The sequence below is a fragment of the Notamacropus eugenii genome, chromosome 6, assembly GCF_028372415.1.
Source record: "Notamacropus eugenii isolate mMacEug1 chromosome 6, mMacEug1.pri_v2, whole genome shotgun sequence".
In the NCBI taxonomy this organism is placed as follows: Eukaryota; Metazoa; Chordata; class Mammalia; order Diprotodontia; family Macropodidae; genus Notamacropus; species Notamacropus eugenii.
The window spans coordinates 236,271,898-236,294,239 of record NC_092877.1 but is presented as its reverse complement, the minus strand read 5'-3'; the positions used below and the strand labels follow the sequence as shown (position 1 = coordinate 236,294,239).

Below are 22,342 nucleotides of genomic sequence, written 5' to 3'. Positions count from 1 at the left end.
AAGAAATAAATAAAAAGATATGTTAGGGAGGACGAACTGTTTAGTAAAGTAGAACTGAGAAAAATCTTGAATTAACCACTCAGTCTGGAATTTTTTGATAGAATAGGAGAATGCTGCAAACAAGTATTTTTTGACTCCCAATAGATTTTGGAAGAACAGATTTGAAACAGTTCCAAGAAAAATGATAGGTAGAATCTGTGATGGCAAGCAAAGTAGGATCTTTTGCTTTTTTTGGTTTTAGTGTAATCAAGTGCCTCTGATTGAATAATGTGATTAAAGTAGATCTTCCCCAACCATTAATGGACCTGGGACGATTTGGAGGAAGACCCACACCATTTGTTAATTTTCTAATGAGGCACTGTTTGTCAAGGGTTGTGATGCCCTTTGACTCTGAAAAATGTATAAGTACTCTGAGAGTGAGGTTTTACTTTGGTGCTTAGTTTTTGGAACCTTTGGGTGCCAGATGAGACTCTGTGAAGCTGTTAAGCAGACCCCTGGCTTTGAAAACCCAGATGCTGGTACTTCCTGTCTGGTAACTATGTATGTATGTAATGGTCAGACTGTTGGATTTATCTGTTCATCTCTGATGTATGTACTGTTTATGTCAGACACCTGGAAGCATGTCTGTCAATTTTGATTTCTCTGAAGTTCAGGGACTTTTCCCCCTGAACTAAGTGAATGATATATGTGCTTGCTTTTAGTGATTGTTGACCCCTCAAAAGTGCCTTTCCTTTTAGAAATGCAGATCTAAGAACCTGTGATAGCAGACCCTCCTGTGTATGCTGGGGTCCTTGCTTTTACAGTATACCATGGCCAAAAATTCTTCAGAGAACATAAGACCAATGAAGGAATAAGGGTGCTACCAAGGATGGAATTCTGAGAATACAAAGACTCATTACTTTGATAGTAGAGCAAAGGGGAAGTAGCACAACAAGCTTGACCCACTTAAATTTTTAAAAGAGTTCTCATAGAAGATGACATTAAGTACCGTTAAATTGGTATGACACAAAATGGTACAGCTCTCCAAGAGCAAGATGTCCCAAAAATCTTAGAGCAGTTCAGGTGCTTTAACCTATAAAAATTTTAGCAGCTAAAAATTGCTCTAAGACTTCTGAGATATATTTATAGTGATAGGAATGCTAAATCTTGAAAGGGACTGAGGCTTGCACAGAATGTGAATAAGAACAATCATGACTTTCTATATGTCTAAAGATCTATCTCTCTTAATTTCATCTTGTTTAGGCAGCTAGCATAGAAAGTAGAAAATGAATTTGCCTTCAAATAACGAAAGTATAGTTCAGTGATTACTCACATGTAACTACATAACTATTAAGACAAGAAAGATAACCTACATACATACAACCCACCTATCATTTACAAAAATAACTTTTCTATTCTATTATTTGGGGAATGAGAAGAGGGACAAGGAAGGAGCAGAACAGATGTTCAGAGGTTTTCCTGAACACTGGTCTATATTGAACCTGATAATACCATCTAAATTCCCAATACTATTCCATATCATATTTTAACTATGAAATCTATCCCTGATTTAAACATAAACGTATTCAGGAGCAGCTATCTATTTAAGACAGTAAGCAAGCATTTATTAAACTTCTATTATACGAGCTGGGCAGTTTACTAGGCACTGGGTTAAAAAAAAAAAAGACAAAGTACAGTCCCTGCTCTGAAGGATCTCTGAGTCAATGGGGGAGAAAACATATAAACAACTATGTGAAAAAGATATGTAAACATAAATATATGTCTCTATATATGATATATTGGGGAAAATCAATAGAGGGAAATTACTGTCATTAAAGGGATTGGGAAAAACTTCATGGAAAAGGGACTTTAGGGAAGACTTGCAGGAAGCCAGAGAAGTCAGAAGGTGGAGGTGAGGAAGGAGAGAGTTTTAGGCACGGGGGACAGAAGGTATAAAAATTTATAGATAGGAAATGGAATATCTGTGTAGGGGGAAGAACTTCAAGGAAGCCAGTGCCACTAGATGACAAGAATATGGGCATAGAGGAAGTGGAGGAAGCAGTACAAGATGTAAGAAGACCTTTGAATGAAATGTAGATAATGATAATGATCTACTCATCATTTAGTTCACTTTTCCACTCTCATCTTTTTGAAGCATACCTTTTCAAATAGGTCATAAACAAATAGTCATCAACCTTTGAAGGAGGAAAAAACCCACAAGGTTCTCATTAAACAGTGTTTCATTCTAACCTACATACTTCAGAGGCAAAAAATTTCAAATGTTGCATTTAAAAAAAAAAAACCCAAAACTTTAATTGAACTAATGTTGGATTTTTATTCAAAGGAAGTTTCTTTTTAATTTTGGAGTAAAATTATGCCAGTGATGTAAAAAAAAAACTGACACATTCTATATCAATATTCAGTTATTCATATATATGTATACATACACATATATGTGTGTATAAGTATGTAATTGATAATCATGGGCAGTTTTAATTGTGTTTTTGAGTGAAATCTCTAACTAAAATAGTGCTTTTAAAAATTTATTACTTTTGTTGTTCAAAGTGCTCCAAATAAGTTTTCCCTTTTGTCTTAGAATTTGCTTGAAACAAAAGTGCTTTTTGTGAGTTTCTTTATGACAATCTGATAAAATCTTGTACCTGAGATCACTTTTACTCTGGTCAACAGGGAGTCCAACAAAAAGAAATAAATGAAAAGGCATACCGTGAATACAATGTATGAAGCACTGTGCTAAGTGGTAGGGGTACAAATAGAAGCAATCAAGTTAATCCTTGCCCTCCAGAACCTTACATTTTATTAGGGGAATACAGGGAGGGTTGTTTTGTATGTAGAAGTCAGAAGGAATGGTGACTGTAGTCATATGGTGAATGGTTGACATGTCCTTTCTAAGAGTGATAGAGTTGATCTGATTACTGATCTCAGGGTTACAGTTAGAAAGCAAGGATAGAAGATTCATGGGGAGAGAGGATGTTAGGGGCAGCATCATGGCACAGAGTTGACCTAGAGGTAGTGGCCCAGGGACCAGACAAGATAAGGTGAATACGCAAAGTCTCACTGTTGTTTTTTTTTCTTATTCTGGGGATGCACTAGAGGATCAGATAGTTCCCAAACCATCAAAAAGCTAAAAAGGTAAAGACTATATGGGTTGGTTTTTATATCAAAGGTCCTTAATGGTATAGAGTTACCTCAGATATATTTATTATTTTTGAATATTTTAAACTACTTTCTCTTTGGGCACTACAGGTTACTTTGCAATTTATAATTTACTAACATTCACAACATCTTTTCGGCGACATTCAGCAAATATTATTATTCATATGTGTGTTGTAATTTTTGATGCAAAGTTCTTTGGAAAGTGCTTAAATGCCCCTTTGACACAGCATCACTAAAGAAAGCAATCTTAATTAGAGTTTCAGGAAAAAAAGGAAGACAGAAGAAGCAGGTCAAGCAAGCCTATAGAGGTTATCTTTCTCCCTCACCTCTTCTTAATTTTCCTATATCTGTCAATGAGATCATTATTTCTCCAGTAACCCACATTAACATCCTCATTATTCTCCTTGATTTCTGACTTTGCATCACCTCACACATCCAGAGAGTTGCTAGGTCTTGTTCAATCTGCTTACAAAATATTTCTCACTTATGTCCCTTATCTTTATTCACATATCCACCCCCCTAATTCAGGACCTTATTATCTTTCACAAGAACTATAATAATGTCCTAATTTGTGTCTCTTCCTAAAGCATCACTTCTCTCTGATTTATCCTTCTCACAACTAACTATGAAGCAATATTTCTAAAGCAGATTTCACCATATAATTCCTCTGTTCATTAAACTCTGGTCGTTCGCCATTCCCTCCAGAAATAAATACAAACTACCCTCTTGGGAATTCCAGTTTTTTACAACCTACTTCAACCAACATTTCTAGCCTTAATATACATTATTCTCCTTCACCTATGTTTTAGTCCAGATAATTTGTCATTCTTATTCCCCACATAGGGTACTTTATATACAATCTTAGTGTCTATCCTCCATGCATATAATGTTCTCCCCTCTTCACCTAGGGCTCTTAGAATTTTTAGTTTTCTTCGAGACTAAACTCAAATGCTGTCTTCTATGTGAGACCTTTCTTTATTCCTCCAGTAGCCAATGTTCTCTCAAATTTCTGTGTATTATTTCTATGTTCATTATATCCATAAATACATGCATACATGTCTCCTCAAATACAATACAAGTTTCATAATGGCAGGGATTGTGGGTTTTGTCTTAATTATTTTTTATGTCATTCCTTCAAATTCCCCTCATACTTCTCTACCTTTAATCTATGTATATTTCTTCTAGCTGTACTGCTGGTGGTATAATTTTTAAGAATTACAAATATCTTCCCATGTAGGGATGGTCCTTTATGTTTTCTTTTCCCTTTCTACCTGTATATGCTTCTCTTGAGCCTTAATGTTAGAGATCAAATTTTTGGTTTAATTCTGATCTTCTTATAAAAGTTTGAAATCCTTCCATTTTATTGAATGATCATTTATTCCTTTAATGTATTATGCTTAGTTTTGCCAGGTAAGTTATTCGTGGTTGTAGTCCTAGTTCCTTTGCCCTCTGGAATATCATGTTCCATGACTTCCAATGCTTTAGTGTTACAGCTACTAAGTCCTGTTTAATCCTGATTGTGGTTCCCCAATATTTGAATTGTCTTTTGTTTTGCCACTTGCAATATTTTTTCCTTGACCATTAGTTCTGAATTTCATTCATAGTGTTCCTTGGAGTTTCTATTTTAGCATCTCTTCTTGAGGTAATTGGTGGATTCTTTCAATGCCTATTTTGCCCTCTGATTCTAGGATATTAGGAGAGATTTGGTGATAATTTCCTGAAAAATACTGTCTAAGACCTCATTTTGATTACATCTTTCAGGTAGTTTGATGATTCTAATATTGTCTCTCTTGGATCTATATATTTTCAGGTCAGTTGTTTTTTCCATAAAATATTTTACATTTTCTTCTGTTTTTCCCATTCTTTTGAAATTGATTCTTGATGTCTCATGGATTCATTAGCTTCCACTTGCTCAATTCTAACTTTTAAGTAATTGTTTTCCTCAATTAGCTTTTCTACTTTCTTTTCTATGGACAATTGTACTTTTTAAGGAATTGTTTTCTTCAGTGGATTTTTGTATCTTCTTTTCCACTCGGGCAATTCTACTTTTCAAGCACTTGTCTTCTTTTTCTAAGCTATTGATTCTTTTTTCATAATTCTCTTGCATCACTCTCAATTCTCTTCCCATTTTTCTCCTACCCCTTTTATATGATTTTTTAAACTCCTTTTTGAGCTCTTCCATGAGTTCTTTTTGGGCTTGAGACCACTTCCCATTTTTGTTTGAGGTTTTCTCCATAGGTGTTTTGTCATTGCTTTCCTCTTCTGAGTTTGTGGCTTGATCTTCGCTGGTACCACAATAATTTTCTATGGTCTGATTCTTTTTGTTGTTGTTGGCTTGTGTTCATCTTTTCCCTGTCTTTTAAATTTTTGCTCTTCTCCCCAAAGTAGAAGGGACATTGTCTCAGGCTTCTTGTGCTAGTGACTTCAGGTCCTGGCTGTTTACTTAGTACTGCACTGATGTTGCCCTGAGGCCAATGGAGGACCCTCATATCTGCTGCTGCACTGAGGGGATGTGGTGGGTGATGGTTGGTGTTACTCAAGGCCTTAAGGGTCTGGCAGCTTACTTGTTACTGAGTTGGGGTCCTAGTGCTGGTATGGATTGTGTTTTGAGGCCAGTGGAGGTGTTTCTGCATTTTCCTAGGAATAGATATGGTGATCTGGCTGCTAGCAGCTGCTGGTTTGCCCAGAGTTACCCTGGTGCAAGTCATAGGTACCGCACACTGACAGCTGCTTTGTTTGCTTAGACACCCATAGGATTGGTGGCTACTTATTTCCCTAGGGCTACAATGAAGCATGTGGAGATCTGACAGCTGGAGATTACCTGTTTGCCCAGGGCTAAGCTGAACCATGCTTAAGCATACTATAGTTCCCTGAACTGGAGTCTGCCTGGTCCCTGGCTATGTTGTGGCATGTGGAGGGTCCTGATGTTGGCATTTACTGTTCTACTGAACTGGCACTCAGGATTTCCCACTGGTTTTCTGAGATGAAGCTTTCTATTGGCTTGCCAGGATGCTTCCAGTCCTGTACTATGCTCCTCCTTTATCTGAGTGAGAAAGACCTTTCCACCTGACCTCTAAGTTTCTCCTGGGATACTATTTTTTACTGTTTGTAAGTAAAAATGGGAGAGCTATGGAAATTTACTGCTTACTATACCATCTTGACTCTTGTAAATAGAGAATTTTAAATTTTACCCTGGAATTTATTGAATAGATCATTGACATGGTCAAACCTATGATTTAGGGATATCAGTTTGACATCTGAGTGGAGGGAGAATTGAAGCAGGAATCCATTCAATAGGTTATCTCAGTAGTCCAGACATTAGTCATAAGGGCTTGCAGAAGGAAGGTTGTAGTATCACAGGCAAGAACGGGGCATATGTAAGAGATATCTTGAAGTTAAAATGGACAGGACTTGGGAAATAACTATGAAGAGTAAGAAAGAGAGTGAGCAATAGCAATTGATAACTAAGCTATTAGCCTGGTTAACTAGGAAGCTATTAATGACAACAGCAATAGAGATATTTGGATGAGGGGAGGGCTCAGGGTAAAAGATAATGAGTTTATTTTAAGATATATTGATTTTTAGATATCTACTAGATATCTGGTTTGACTTGTCCAGTAGGCAATTGGACTTGCAAGTCTGAAGGTAAAGAAAGAAAAGAGGGCTGGATAAGTAGATTTGAGGATCAACATGGATATGATCATTGAATCCATGGAACTAAGAGATCACCAAATATTATTACACTTTATGCTATTGTATAGAAAGAGAATAGAAGAGGGTCTTTGACAGAGCCCTGTGGAACACCCAGTAAGCATGACCGAGAGAGAGAGAGAGAGAGAGAGAGAGAGAGAGAGAGAGAGAGAGAGAGAGAGAGAGAGAGAGAGAGTGACAGTGAGTGTTTCGGTGCTAAGTGAGCAGAGAGATCAAGAAGGATGAAGACTTAGAAAAATCATTAGAATTGGCAATTAGGAGATTATTGGAAATTTTGGAGACAGCAGTTGCAGTTGAATGATAAAGATTGAGGCTGGACTATAGGTGGTGGTAAAAAGACTTGATTGATTGGTGGTTTAAACTATTATGAAGCAACAGGTTCCTGCTAATCCAAAGTACAAGACTGATAAATCAGAGCACCAATTTATTAACTTATAGTGGGAGATAGTGTGGTAAGATAATTAATACTTCTCTTCTGCCTAGAGTAATGTCTCTTGGTTGCTCATTCTATTTCTGTCTTCACCTGGCTATCTCACTGGCATCTTAAATTTAAACAGGCTAATTTTCTTTCCTTCCCACTAAACCTGTTCATCCTTCTTATTTCATTGTTCCAATCAGTAGAGAATTCCAGTTCACCAGTCACCAGTGGCAATAATTGGTGTTGTGTTGGACTATTTCCTTTCTTTCATCTCTTTCCATCAGTTAATTATAAAAAAATTGTCAATGCTATTTCCATAACTCTCTCACTTGTCTTCCTTCCTTTGTAAACACATTGCTGCCTTGCTAGTTCAGTTTCTCATTTCCACCAGCCTGAATTATTCTAACAAGATATCATGTTTGCCAACCTCAACATACTACCCCACCCACAGACATCCTTTTAAAATATGATTTGTTGATATCTTTCCTAATAATGTTCCTCCTACTCACATACATAGAACCCTCCTTGTAAGAATTGACTACATTTAAACAAATCTTAATACTCTGGCCATGGTTCAAGATGTATGACTCACCTTACACCTATAGCTGAATGCTTCTCTACTGAGATGAAGGATGAATGACTCGATATTTTTTCTGTGGTTATGATTGCTTATTGTATTGATCAGAGATCTGAAGTCTTTTAGTGTTTTTCTCCACATTACCTCCATTTTTTTCTTCATATCAATGCTAGATTTGTGTTCCTTAATCATCTATCTGGGCATATCATTCTTCTACTCAAATGGCATTCAGTTTTTTTCCTATTTCCTAGAAAGCAGTCTAAACCCTTTAGGTTACCATTTAACCTTGCCTTCTCTTATCTCTGCAAATCTGGGGTCAGTTTTGACTTTTCAGCTTAATCTGACATTAGTTTAACTGGAGGAATTCTCTATCCTTCTGTCCAGGAGTTTTCCTTCTTCTGTGCTTTTGTTTATACAGTTCCCTTCCTCTTTCTTCCCTCACCCCATCTATACCTGCTGAAATCATAGTCATACTTCAATAGCCACCTCTTCCTTGAATCCTTCCCTGATTAGTCTCCTTTACCTACTCCCAATAGAAAATGGTCTTGTCCTTCTCAGATCTAGGTGATTATTTCATACCTTTCACATATACATTTTATTCTGTTTTGTATTATAGTTGTCTGGGTATCTCCACGCTGAGTTGTAAATGAGGGTGAGTTCTCTGTCTTGTTTAATCTCACTTTCTTTTGAAGTTCCTGGCATAGTGCTGTGCACATTTGTAGGAGCTCAATTAATATTTATTGAATTGAGTTGAATAAGGAAAGAGTAGATAATTTTGAGCAGAGATTTTGAGCCAGTTGTAAGTTTAAGTGACAGACACATAGTGACAGGCTCTGCATATATAAACTGCATTTGCAAACCAAAGAATGATCATAAATGTTCCTAGTCATGAAAAAGAGAGTATATATTGGTCCTTGCAGCCACACCCATGTATGTGGATAATAACAGCAGGAAGACATGTATCATATTTATTGTCATTTGTATTTGGAGGTTTGGATATAGTAACCAGTTTTCTCTTTCTGTTTCTATGTATGTGCGAACATATGTATACATATATGTATGTATGTGTACATATATGTGTATGTATATAACCAAATATACACATATATATGTATGTGTATATACCCAAGTATGCCTCGTTATATACACATGCGCATATACATAGAGAGACATACATATATGTGTATTATGAGTAGAGTCTGTATATTTATACATATAAAAATCAATTAATAAACATTTATTAAATCTAGGTTACACAGGTTAGATTTCACTCTATCCCTAGAGTTCTCCAGTACCCTTAAGAGGCTTTGGGGTAGCTAACCTTTCTGCAAATGGCCCTAGTCCCTACAGATGTTATTTCTTCAATTTTAGTGGTAGGTCCCCTGTACCCACTAACAGTCAAATTAGCTTTTACACAAAAATATTTACTTCATAATATATAAACACAAATATGCAAATTTTTTCCCGTAACACATAGGAGACAATTCTCCTCCCCCCTCACCTTAATCTCTGAAAGGGGGGAAAGCATTATGTTCATAGCTTAGCTCAGTTTCCTGTAAAGCAAGTCTCAGTTCCAAGTCTAAAACCCACCTGAGGTTCGAGTGTCAGGAATCCTTGTCAGAGTTTTCATGCCAGCCTTCTTTTGACTGTGACATCATGACTGGAATCCTGGCTCCAAAGTCACCATGGTTTGAATTCCTGACCCCTTACTGATCACCTCTAACACCTGAAACTGAGGACATATCACCTGGAACAAACCCCTTAGCTCTATTTTTCAGAACCAGGGTAAAAGACATGCTACAGGGGAAGGAGAATCCCTCCCCTCTCAACAAATCAAATCACAGCCACCATGCTGGACACAGCAGGTAAGATTTGTCCTAAAAAACATAGCTAAAAGTGGGTGGTGGAATAGAATTCATCTGAAGAGGAGCAAAGGACTCAGTATCCCCAGTTTTAAAGACCCAGACAATCAAATGAGACTACTCCCAACTATGTTGTAGGGAAGCAGACTTCTGTGTTATCAGAACTGGATGTGTTCAAACCAGCCTGGGTTACATATACACATATGTGTGTGTATACATATACACACATCTATGTATATATACATATGCATAGTTATATGTGTATATGGACACACATATGGATGTGCACTTTCTGTCTTTCTCTATGTCCCTGGCTCTCTCATAAAGTATTTCTTGCCTAATATCTCCTTCGTTTGATTATAATGGTATTATGATATGCCATTTTTGAACACGAGATATATTCCTTTAATGGAAAGAAGCAGCATGGTGTAGTAGATAGTGTCAATAGGCAATCCCAACACCATATAAATAGGGCACTGGTTTTGCAGTTAGGAGCATCTGAATTCATTTCTTTTCTCAGATACTAGTCCTTTCCAGTTATTAATCAATTATCCTATTTTGCTCCATTCTCCTTGGAAGGAAACCAGGTTAATGTATAAACCTCATATGCTTTTTTTTTTTTTGCTGGAGTAGGGGAATTAGGATTTGAACTTTTGATTTCATCTGTGTAGGAAATTCCAGGTATGAGAATTCCCTCCATCAGTACAGATGGGAAATTTATTTGTAATTTGTAATCATAGAGAATTATAGTGCACAATGGGTACAGTCTTATTGACTATATGTGTGTATACACATAAATACATGTATATGCACATATATGTACATATATTACATGTAATTATGTATATGTTTGCATATATCTCTCTGTGTGTAATTCCATTTATCTGTTATATTTCACATACGTGAATATACTGGGAATTTGAAGATTACTACTTTAAGAAGCAAAGTTTTACAAATATTAAAAAATGAAACCCTCTATAAAATCTGTAGACCACTTACATAGGTGGTCAGTGACTCAGTAAGCATGTGTTAACTTCCCACTGTGGGCTAGACATTGTTCTAAATGCTGGGGATGTGTGTGTGCTTGTTCTTTGTTGCCAAAGAAGACCATGCCATGAGAGAAATAATGACATGACTTGCACTTGACTTTGTTTTGAATGAGGGAGGGCTGTGCAGGTCACCACCCTCACTTCTCTTCTGAGACATCTGAATCCAATGACCAGATATTCATCAGGATGACTGGAGATGACCCAGGATGAGGCAATTGGGGTTAAGTGACTTGCCCAAGGTCACATAGCTAGTGAGTATCGTGTCTGAGGTGAGATTTGAACTCAGGTCCTCCTGACTCCTGCACTGGTGCTCTACCCACTGCACCACAGCTGGTGACCTGCACAGCCCTCCCTCACTCAAAACAAAGTCAAGTGCAAGTCATGTCAAATGCTGGGGATACAAAGAAATGCAAAAGACAATCCTTGCTCTCAAGGAGCTCAATCACAACCTAAAGGACGAACAGAATGAAAATAACTATGTACAAACAAGATACTAGATACAATGAAAATGATATTCAGAGCAAAGGCATTAACATTAAAAAATTTCAGGAGAAAAAACTTCTTGCAGACATTGAAATTTTAGCTGATACCTAAAGTAATTTCGAAAAGTCCAGAGAGAGATGAAGAGGGAGAGAATTTCAGATAAAGCAAACGGAGGGTGAAAATGTTGGACTTGGGAGAGGGAGAGTCTTTAGGGAGGAGTGAGCAAAGAGGCTCCATATCTGGATATGAGGAAGGTATGATAATACTGAAAAGGCAGGAAGGGGGCAGATTACAAAGAGTTTTAAAAGTCAAATGGCTTATTTTAAATTTGATATTGGAGATAAGAGGGACACACTTGTGTTTATTGAATAGACAAGTTATATGATCAGATCTGTGCTTTAGCAAGATTACTTTGACAGCTGAATAAAGGATGACCTGGAGTGGGGAGAGACATGAGGCAGGAAGACCAAGTTAAATGCTGCTACAGTTGTGCAGGTGTAAGGTGATAAGGAAACGTAGCACAGCAGGGACAGTGTCCCAATACAGAAAAGAGCACATATGAAAGATGTTACGAAGGTAAAATCAACAGGATTTGGTAAGAGTTTGGATGTGGGGCTGGGATGTTCTGAGACTCAAAGGAGATAATGGGCATAAAGTGCTTGGAAGACCTGAAAGGATAATCTAAAGACCTATTTTCATAATCATTATCATCACCATCATCTTCATCATCATCACCATCATCATCGTCATCATCATGCCTCCAGTCAGGTGATAACTGCATTCCCTGTGATGGTTAATGTTTAACAATATGTGCTTCCGGCTCATATTCTGTGTGGATATCCCTGGAAAGTATAGTGCCAAGGTAAAGGGAATTTATCCACAGCATTCAAAATTTCTTCATTTTCTGTACCCAATGGTTCCACATATGTATGGTGCAGTGTTAGCTGGTAGAGAACCTCTGTCTTCTTGGTATAGATTTTCAGGCTAAAACTAGCAGAAAATCAATCCATACTTTGTTTTATCTCAGCCTCAGAGGCTGCACTAAGTTCACAATCATCTATGAACAAAAATCACACACTAGCTCTCCCTCCATTTTAGTCTTGCCTTATAGACTTTTCAAGTTAAATAGTTTTCCATCAGTGCTATAGCTGATCTTGATGTGATTTTTGTCCTCTTTAAAGGAGTCTGACAACATTGTGGGTATTGGAGACTCCTAAAGAAGGTGTGGGATAGAAGAGGTATTACGCTGCCTACCAAACTGAAGGTCTACAGAGCCGTTGTTCTGACTTCATTGTGTTGTATGCCTATGTAACCTGTACTGTGCCAGAAAATTGCACTGATTCCCTCTGAGTTGTCTTAGAAAGGTGCTGAAGATTATCTGGTCAGTAAAGTACTGGATACTGAGATCCTTTCTTGAGCTGACCTGCCAAGGTTTCAAACTCTACTGCAGAGAGCACAATTCTGATGGGCTGGCCACGTGGCACAAATGACAGGTGTACATTTACCTAAAAGGGTATTTTATGAAGAACTCAAGGCAAGAAAGTCAACAGAAACAGTGCAAAGATCCTCTCAAGATCTCTCTGAAGAACTTTAGTATCAATTGTGAGAAATGAGAGGCAAAAGCACAGGATAAGCCAGCATAGCATGCCCACATCAAAGAAGGTTCTGTGCTCTATGAGCAAAGCAGAATCACAGTAGCACAAAGGAAACATGAGATGCACAAATCTAGAAACATCTTCAAATGTTCAGGCAGACATTTGTGACTAACCTGTGGTAGAGCCTTTTGAGCTCATGTTAGACTGATCAGCCACAGTTGAACACACTGTACCTTGATCTCAACATTTTAATGTCATTGGTCCTGTTCAGTATGAAGAACAACAATGACAAACATTTAACAAATGAACTGGAGGTTGGGGGGGAGGAAGGTAATGTTTGCACATGCTTTTAAGTTTAATGTGCATTACCAATACTTTCTTAAGTCAAGACAAAGTGCAGAACAATAAACAAACCATAATTTGTAGTAATCACTGATTTCTGAGTTATGAATGTTCACAATAAAATTTTCAAATTGATTCTTGAAATCCTGTTAAAGATAACTCCAGCATACTCTGGTATGGAATGAGTTAAGGATGACACCTAGCTTGGAAGCTTGAGTGACTTGGACAATAGTGGTGTCCTGGTTAAGGAATAAAAAAAATTTAGAAGAGGGAAGGCTTGGAAGAGAGAAAGGAAGATAATGAGTTCATTTTTGCTCATGTTGAATTTAAGAATAATAGACAGATAGACAGAATTATATAGACATATACACAAGCACTTTATCCAGTTCAAGATGTTCAATAGGCAGTTGGAATTGAGAGTCTGAAGTTTCAAAGAGAGATTAGGGTTGGATAAGTAGATCTAAGGATAGAAAGAGTTATTAAATTCACAGGAGCTGATGAGATCAACAGGCAAATTAGCATAAAGGAAGAAGAAAAGGGGTACCTTGGTGCAGTCTTGTTTGTTTATTTTGATTTTTGCCAGTCTCATTTAAATAAAAATATCCCTTCTTTCATTGTATCACTTTACAGAAGAGTGAAATTACAAGGGGAAAATGCACCAAAATAAACCTTGCTTTAATACTCTACCCAGCTATATATTTCCAGAGTTTTATAAATGAAACTTGAAGGATAACATATTGATATGAAATAGCATGAATCTACTAGTCTTTCTATAGCAGCTCTGTGAAATGACCACATTTGGACTCAATCTCCACTATGTGATATGAGGAACTGGAAATGGCACTTCTGACAGCGAAGTTTGAAAGAGCCACTTAAATTCCTCCATAATAATGGCATTTATCCATCTCCTTAAAGTTTGAAAAACACTTTATACATAATATATAGGCCCACTCCTTGACATCATTGGGTTAAACTGGACACATGTCATAGGAGTTGAGGTGGCTGAGGAACTAGAAAGTCAAGATATTTGAAGATGAAAATGGGTCAGAGTTGAAAATAAGGTAGTAACTCAAATGCTGAAGTTATTGGAGAATGGAAAAAATGATCTTATTGTTGATAGCTTGAATTTCTTACTTTGAAAGCTGTTTGCTTAGTATTCTTTGACCATTTTGCAGGGGTGGGGCATGGTACTTGGCTTTATAAATTTAAATAGGTTCCTTATATACACTGAAAATTAGATCCTTTTCAGAGAAATATGTTATAAAGATTCTTCCCCGCCCCCCCCTCCCAAGTTACCTCTTTTCCTTCTAATTTTACTACACTGGATTTGCTTTTGCAAAAACTTAAATTTTATGTAATCAAAATTGTCCAATTTAGCTTATGGGAGCTTCTCTATAATTTGTTTTAACTCTTTCCTCTATTCAGAGATCTGAAAGGAAAACTCTTCCTGTTCTTCAAATGTGTTACTGATGAGACTTTTTCTATTTATGTCATATGTTCATTTGGAGCTTATTTTAGTATCTGGTACAAGATGGGGCTCTAAGGGTAATTATCAGATTACTGTTCAGTTTTCCCAGCTGCCTTTGTTAAATGATGAGCTTTTAGTTTGTTTGTTTGTTTTTTCCCCTGTAATTCGGGTCTTTGGGTTATTTAGAGGCAGCTCATGATAAAGTGGATAGACTGTTGTTCCTGGTATCAGGAAGACTTTAATTCAGATTCAAAGCTGGATTTTAAGTATTCAAAGTTGGATTCTTACTGTCTGAGTAATCCTGGGTAAGTAACTAGAAGTCTGCCTCAGTTCCCTCAATTGTAATTTTATAAGGTTATAATAATTATATTATTATTTTACTATAATTTTATTATTTGCTGAGTTATTCCTATTCATATTTGACTCATCATGGACCTATTTGGTATTTTCTTGGTGGAGATACTAGAGCAGTTTGCCATTTCCTTCTGCAACTCATTTTACACACGAAGAAGGTGAGGCAAACAGAGTTAAGTTAATTGTACAGGCTCACACAGCTAGTAATTGTCTAAGGTCAGTTTTGAACTCATGAAGATAAAGTCTTCCTGGCTCCAAGTCTGACTCTATCCATTGTGCCACCTAACTGCCTCAATTGTAATATTATTATAAGGATAATAATAGTACCTACCTTACAAAATTTTTCTAAGCATCAAATGAGATAATATCTCAGAATTCACTAAGTCTAGTACGTGGCACACACAGTAAGTGCTATAAAATGCTTATATCTTTCTCTTCTCTTCCTGTCTCCCACCTTATCAAACACTGCTCCTGTGTTTTCATGTTATATACCTATTCTATTCATCCTGTCTCTCTCCATCTCTCTGTCTCTGCCTCTGTGTCTCTGTCTCTCTCTCTGTCTCTGTGTGTGTGTCTCTCTCTCTCTCTCTCTCTCTGTCTCTCTGTCTCTCTCTGTCTCTCTGTCTCTCTCTGTCTCTCTCTGTCTCTCTGTCTCTCTCTCTCTGTCTCTCTCTGTCTCTCTCTCTCTCTCTCTCTCTCTCTCTCTCTCTCTCTCTCTCTCTCTCTCTCTCTCTCTCTCTCTCTCCCAAATTCAAACTATACTACAAAGAAGTAATTTAATCATTACTTCTTTGTGGTACAGTTTGAGACCTGGTAATGATAATGATAAACCACTTTCTTTCCCACTTTTCTTTCCAGTTATTTCCCTTGAGATTCTTGACCTTTTGTTCTTCCTTAAGAATTTTGCCATTGCTTTTTCTAGATCTATAAAATACTCTTTGGGGAATTTGATTTGTACAGCACTGAATAAGTAAATTAACTTAGGTAGTATTGTCATTTTTATTATATTGGCTTGACCTACCCATAAACAATTATTTAGTTCTCCAATTATTTAGGTCTGTTTTTATTTCTACAAAGAATGCTTTATGGTTAGATTTATATAGTCCCTAGGTGAATTTTGTAAGATACACTTCCAAGTATTTTAGAGTTTCTGTAGTTATTTTGAATGGAATTTTTCTTTCTAGTTCTTATTGCTGGTTTTGGTGCCTCATAGGTCTTCTCTCTTTTTAAAATAATTTTTTATTGTTTTTTTATGTGATCAAAATTTTTCCCAATACTCCTCCTCTTTTCCCTGGTACTTGATAGAAAAATGATGTTTTTAAAGAAAAAGAAAATCAGCAAAACTAATCAATACATCACAGAAGTCTGAAAACATAACCTATTACAAAAAGTACTCTAATGAACATTTTAGTAAATGTGGTAGTGTTTTTTTTGTGAATACTTTTGCTTACACGTTTTCAATATATATCGAATCAGCAAAGCTCCTAGGTCATTAAAGTATGTTTATTTCCCTTTCTTACATATATTTCTTAACCTTTAGTGGTGTATGGTTTGGTGTAAGACTATGTTGTAATTTTCTATCTTCTACCTTTCCCAAGCCCTAGAATTCAGGGGAATTTCTATCATTTAAGATAATTATACTTCTTAGTATATTAATATCTTTCTTAGAGTTCTTCATTATCCACTAGAAGTAGAATTCCCAAAACATTTTGAGTAGTCTAAGTTTTACAGTCTGATAGATTCCCACATCTTAAAGCCCTTAATTCATTTCTACTAGCTAATGTTTTGTTATAGTCTTGAATGAAAACAGTGAATATGATTAGTAAAATTAACCCTACCCTTCAACTTCACTATTACTCCATTTGTATTATGTGCATTTTATTTAGATTTTTTTGTCATTTTATTTTTATTGCTTTTCTTTTTTGTAATTGTGGGGTTTTTTGTTATTCTTAACTATAGTTAATAGCTAATGAAATTTTCCCCCCAGAGCTTCTTATTGTTCTTGCATCACAGAAAGTATTATGGAAGGATCAGTTATAACCCCTTCTGTGGCCATGTGCCTTTGAAGATTTTTTTCCCTATATGATTAATTAAGTTATTTTATAGCAACATTGTGTCAGTTCTTGCAATATTTATTTTTTGATTGCTTTTTTTTTTGCATTCTAGTATGTTCATTGTTTGATTGTGGGCTTGAATGATGCTTGAAATTGCTGATTCTCAAACCAAGCAGCCAGTGAAAGAGCTTTAACAGTCATTGAAGTATGTTCCTTGGGATCTGCAACTTTTCCATTTTCTCATGGAGTTATATATACCCATTTTTTAAAACACATACAAAATTGAACAATGGAACACATATGTATTCTGTGAAATCTCCTTTTCTTTCCTTTCCTTCCCCCTTTCCTTTCCCCTGTCCTGGCCCATGTCCCCTCCCAAAACCTTAAACCATCTGCACTTTGAAATTGGGACTCCAAGGGGCCCCCTGCTAAGAGCTCCTGGACCCCCCAGCTTTAGAGTGATTATCAGTAGTAATTGTTGCTGTTTCCCACCCAGCCTGATGTCTTCATTTTTCTTGACCTCATTAAAGGAGCCATGCACTGGCTACTTTTTAAACACTCCTGTTCAATGAATGGGTGTTGCCTCAGCCTAAGTGAGTACCTGCAAAGACCTTAGCCTACAGGGCTCAAGGTCTCCCAGTACATCCTGGGCCATCTCCAGTCATCCTTAAGAATATTTGATCACTGGATTCAGATGGCTCTGGAGGAGAAGTGAAACTGTTGACCTACATAGCCTTCCACTCAAAATAAAGGCAAGTGCAAGTCATGTCATCATTTCGCTGATGGCATGGTCTTCTTTGGCAAGCAGGACGAACATGACACTCAGCTGAGAAACGTAACTAAATGAGAGAACATTATGTTACTGTGGTTGTATCTGGTCAAAGTCAAACATTTTGAGTTAGCCTAGTGTCAGTTGAAATTTACATGTATGACCATTACTGCCACAAAACCATATCAGGATTATTGTGGTTCTAAATAATTTGTATACCACTTTACCAATATTCAGATAGTCATCATTTAATTAATGCATTTGCTGTATTAATTCCTAAAATCCTACCCCCCTGAGTAATTCCTCAGAATACAGGTACCTATGAAATATTCTTAAGCTTGATTTTGTGTGTCTGAGTGATCTATTTTGATGATCTAAATAGGCACTTGTCCCACTTGAAATTAATAGTTATAGCTATCAATTTTATTAGATGTATGAGCAGAGTTATCTCTCCTAGGATATTTTTCCTAAGTGAAATATACTCAATTAAGAAAAATGCAGCTTGAAAGCTTTCCCTCTGTATGGAGGAGATATATATATATATTTAATTCCTTGATATGACAAGAGAAATGACCACTTAAAAATCCTCTGATTATCAACATCAAGTAAAGAAGAGAAATGAATGTTCACCAGAAGTATTCAAAATTGTCAGGGAGAAGGATTTCTATACATGGTGAGGTCCTCCAGATGCTCCTACTTGTTGTTGACATCATGTTGATTGCATCCAAACTGGAGGTAGCTAGATAGGGTGCTGGCCATGGAGTCAGAAATTCAAATCAGGTTTCAGGCACTTAATTGCAACGTGACCATAGGTAAGTTATTTAACATCTGAATTCTTTACTTTCCTTATCTCAAAAATGGGATAATAATAGCACCTACCTACAAGAGTTAAGAATATCATTAGATAGTTTTATATAGTATTTTGAAAACATTAAAAATCAATATAAACACTAGCAGCTATCATCATCATCATTCTTACACTTTATTTTTATATGTATTCTATCCCAAAAATCCTGTTGGGATTATTTAATGAAACCAATGTTCACTTAAAAGAGATCACTCTAGTAATCGATGGAGGAGAAATGAAATACTTGAAAATGGATATTTCCCATATTGTTTGATGGGAAATTGATTGCTATAGCCTATCACAATATAAATCCTGAACAAACATTGAAGAATAAAGTAGGTGAAATACTGTATAGGAGGATAAAAATTGACTGTATTATATTTTGGAAAATTACATAGTACTTTCAATGATCCCAAGTTATTACCTGCTGTCAAAATAGTATGTTTTAACAATAATATTTTTGGCCTAGTGTTCTAGTATATGGTGGTAATCTCAAGGAAGGCTGAGTCTGGTAGATCTTGCGAATTTGGGAGTTCTAAACGACTGTGAGCTATGCTGTTCAGGTGGCCACACTAAATCTGGCACCAGGTCATTAAGTTACTTAATGAGGAAAGAACTGGCCTACTTAAAAAATGTAGTAGGTCAAAGCTCCTCACTAACCAATAGTAGGACCAGGAACATGAGTAGCCCTAAAATTCATCAAGAACCATAGTGGGTTGAAATGAATTGTAGCATATCACTAATGAGAACTTTCATGCAAATATTATAAAATATATTCAATATACACATTTGTTGACCAGAAAAAGAAATTGTTTAGTCAGATATCAGAACTGAAAGAAAATAGTTGAACAATTCGAATATTGTTCTGACATGGACAAGAATCTTAAAATACCCAGAGGAAGTCCTCTAGTTTGCTCTATGGATCCTAAATGGAAGATTCATAGAAATACAAAGATAAGAACTGCATAGAATGAGAAAGCATAGATGGGTTGTCATATCTACCAGAGAAGAGAGTAAGCAAACTAAATTTTTTAACTCAAGGCCTACAAATGATACCCCCAAGTGTATCCAGAAACTCAGAAAATATATTATTTTACATTCAACTCTTTGCCACCCCAATGGTCTTTAAATTCAAGTGTGAGGTAAAGGCATGTTCCTTAACCAATGTGCCTAATGCGTATTAGATACTTAGTAAATTTTTACTGACTTGTTGACTTGTCAGCTAGTCACAGGCCAATTTAGTTACCAGGACCTAATATTCCATTTCCCCTTCAGAGTTGATGTTCTTGATTCTGAACACACTATTTTCCTAATTCATTTTGGTCTTTGATTAGAGAGCATAATAAATTCAGACATGCTTATCTTTTCTAACGTTTTTTCTTCTCATAACCTTGGTGTATGATTATATAAGGCAGTGTGGTAGCAGAGTGGCTAGAGTACAGTACTTGGAGCCATGGAAAACTGAGTTCAAATCCCACCTCAGACATTTAGCAGCCATGCCACCCTAAGCAAGTTGCTTAATCTCTTTGTGCTTCAATTTCCTTCATGTAAAATGGGGACAATAATAGCACTTACCTCATAGGATTATTGTAGAGATTAAGTTAAACAGTAAAAAAAAAATTATACTTTACAAATCTTAAAATTCTTTATAAATCCTAGCTATGAATATTTGAGGTTTGGGTAAAGTACAGCATTGCTACCAATGAAAAGTACATATAAATTTACATGCATATATATATATATATACATACACACATATATATATGTGTGTGTGCATGTATATGTATATATGTGTATGTGTGCATGTGTATATATATATATATGTATATATGTATATATATGCATTCATTTACCTTTGTTTGCCTCACATATCTCCAAGCCACTTTTAATGTGAATTTTCTAATATATCATGAGCTTTTAAAGAAAGATGTGTAGATGTTTTATACAAAATAGGAGTAATTATATAAAAAGTGTGTATTGATTACTGATAAAAAAAGAGCTTTCTCCTGGGAGCAGAGTGAAAATGTTTGGAAACTGAATAAATGGGACATGGGACCACACAAAGAATATTCCATTTTTAGTCACATTTAAATGACAGTTTATGTTATTGAAGTCAGAAATATCACAGAAAATCTGTAATGTAAAGTCACTACACTAATAAGGTCATAAGTTTTACTGTATCAAATTTGTCACTTGGAGGCAAGTTTTGTTTTGTCCTCATTCTAGCTTGTATTTCAGATAGTTGAATTTTCAAGATACTTAAAGTATTACTGCATGCCTGTTATAGGTACATTGATAATAAATATACTTCCCCATATTCAGATGTGCAGAACACATGTGTACTGTGGCATTTAAGAAGTATAAGAGATGTAGTTTCTGGTCAATTTAATTATTTTATTAATAAGGCGAGCATGTTAATTAATAAAAAGAGATCAGTGACATTCTTGAATTCTGAAGACCCCTCAAGGTGGTGGGCTTACCCTTTATATGCTCTTAGAAGAACAGGTGTTCCTGAGGTTGACAATCAACTCTGATTGTTTCACAATTAATAAGAGAATGAATAATATTATGAGGGCCTCATTCTAATGAGGGTGTTGGGAGCATATGACTGTAACAACAAGCGCCCTAGCATACCCAAGATGGCCTGATAACCCAGGTTCTTTGATCTGCTTTTAAAGGAAAGACTGCTTGAAAAGGGGTTAGCAATCCTACTTTTAATTACAGAGAAAGAAGTGAGTATAGAAAATGCCAGCAGAGAAATTAGCACAAAGACCAACAGTCAGGACTCCAACTATCTGAACATAGCAATATTGCGATATACCTTACATAAATCACCGGACTGAGGGATCACAGACATCTGAATAATTGGGGGTAGGAGAAGGGCTCTGAACATGTGGCTACTCAGTCTCGACCAGGAAATCAAAAGATCCTTCTCATGAAGGAACCCCCAAAACAAAGTACCAATCTGTGTGTGTGTGTGTGTGTAAGTGTAAACACACACATTTTCAGAGCCAGAAGCCAACACAACCCTTGTGACTAGGTACCTAATTACTTTAGTACTAAAAGGTTTGCAAGCCTTCCTACAAACAAGGCTCCATGTAAGCAGGCGTTTCTTTAAGCAAGATACTCCCTCAGTGGGCTTTATGTGCCTCAGGATGTAAGAATATATTGCAGTTGGGCACATAGGCTTATTATTGGGGAAAGAAGAGCTTCATAGTCCTTTAACGTTACAATGACCTGGATCACCTTAGTCTTGATCAAAGAGGCTTTTAATTTCTATATCACTTGTCTGATGAAGGGAGAATCTGCATTTTCCCAGACCTTTCTGAGTAAACACAATGAGCAGAGGCAGTCTTTGATAAAGATTTCCCACACTAATTAATTTCCAGATAAGGATGTATCACTGAATATACGATGTGATAACTACAAATGACCTTTAGAATCATCTAGTCTAATTCCATTATTTCACAGATGAGAAAACTCAGACTCAGAAATGAAGTGACTTGCCTAAAGTCCAAGAACTCATCCATGACTCAGTTGAAATATAAACCCAAATATTTTTGCTACCCAAAACCAGTCCTCATCCTACTATATCAGGCTTGTCAAATACGTAGTTTTAAAAATAGAAATATGTAGAATGTTTACGTGTATGTTTACATA

At 36.3% G+C, this 22,342-nt stretch overlaps 1 protein-coding gene and 1 long non-coding RNA gene across 4 annotated transcripts in view; both read left to right on the top strand.

Moving 5' to 3' along the window:
• The window catches only part of GPC5 (glypican 5), a 2,038,323-nt gene that overhangs the window by 914,734 nt on the left and 1,101,247 nt on the right, over positions 1-22,342 (top strand). The gene's annotated exons all lie outside the window — the stretch shown is intronic.
• The window catches only part of LOC140512772 (uncharacterized), a 110,002-nt gene continuing 95,639 nt past the window's right edge, over positions 7,980-22,342 (top strand). The window contains exon 1 of the long non-coding RNA XR_011969905.1: positions 7,980-9,724. This is a non-coding gene — a long non-coding RNA (uncharacterized lncRNA). The remainder of the gene's footprint in view (positions 9,725-22,342) is intronic.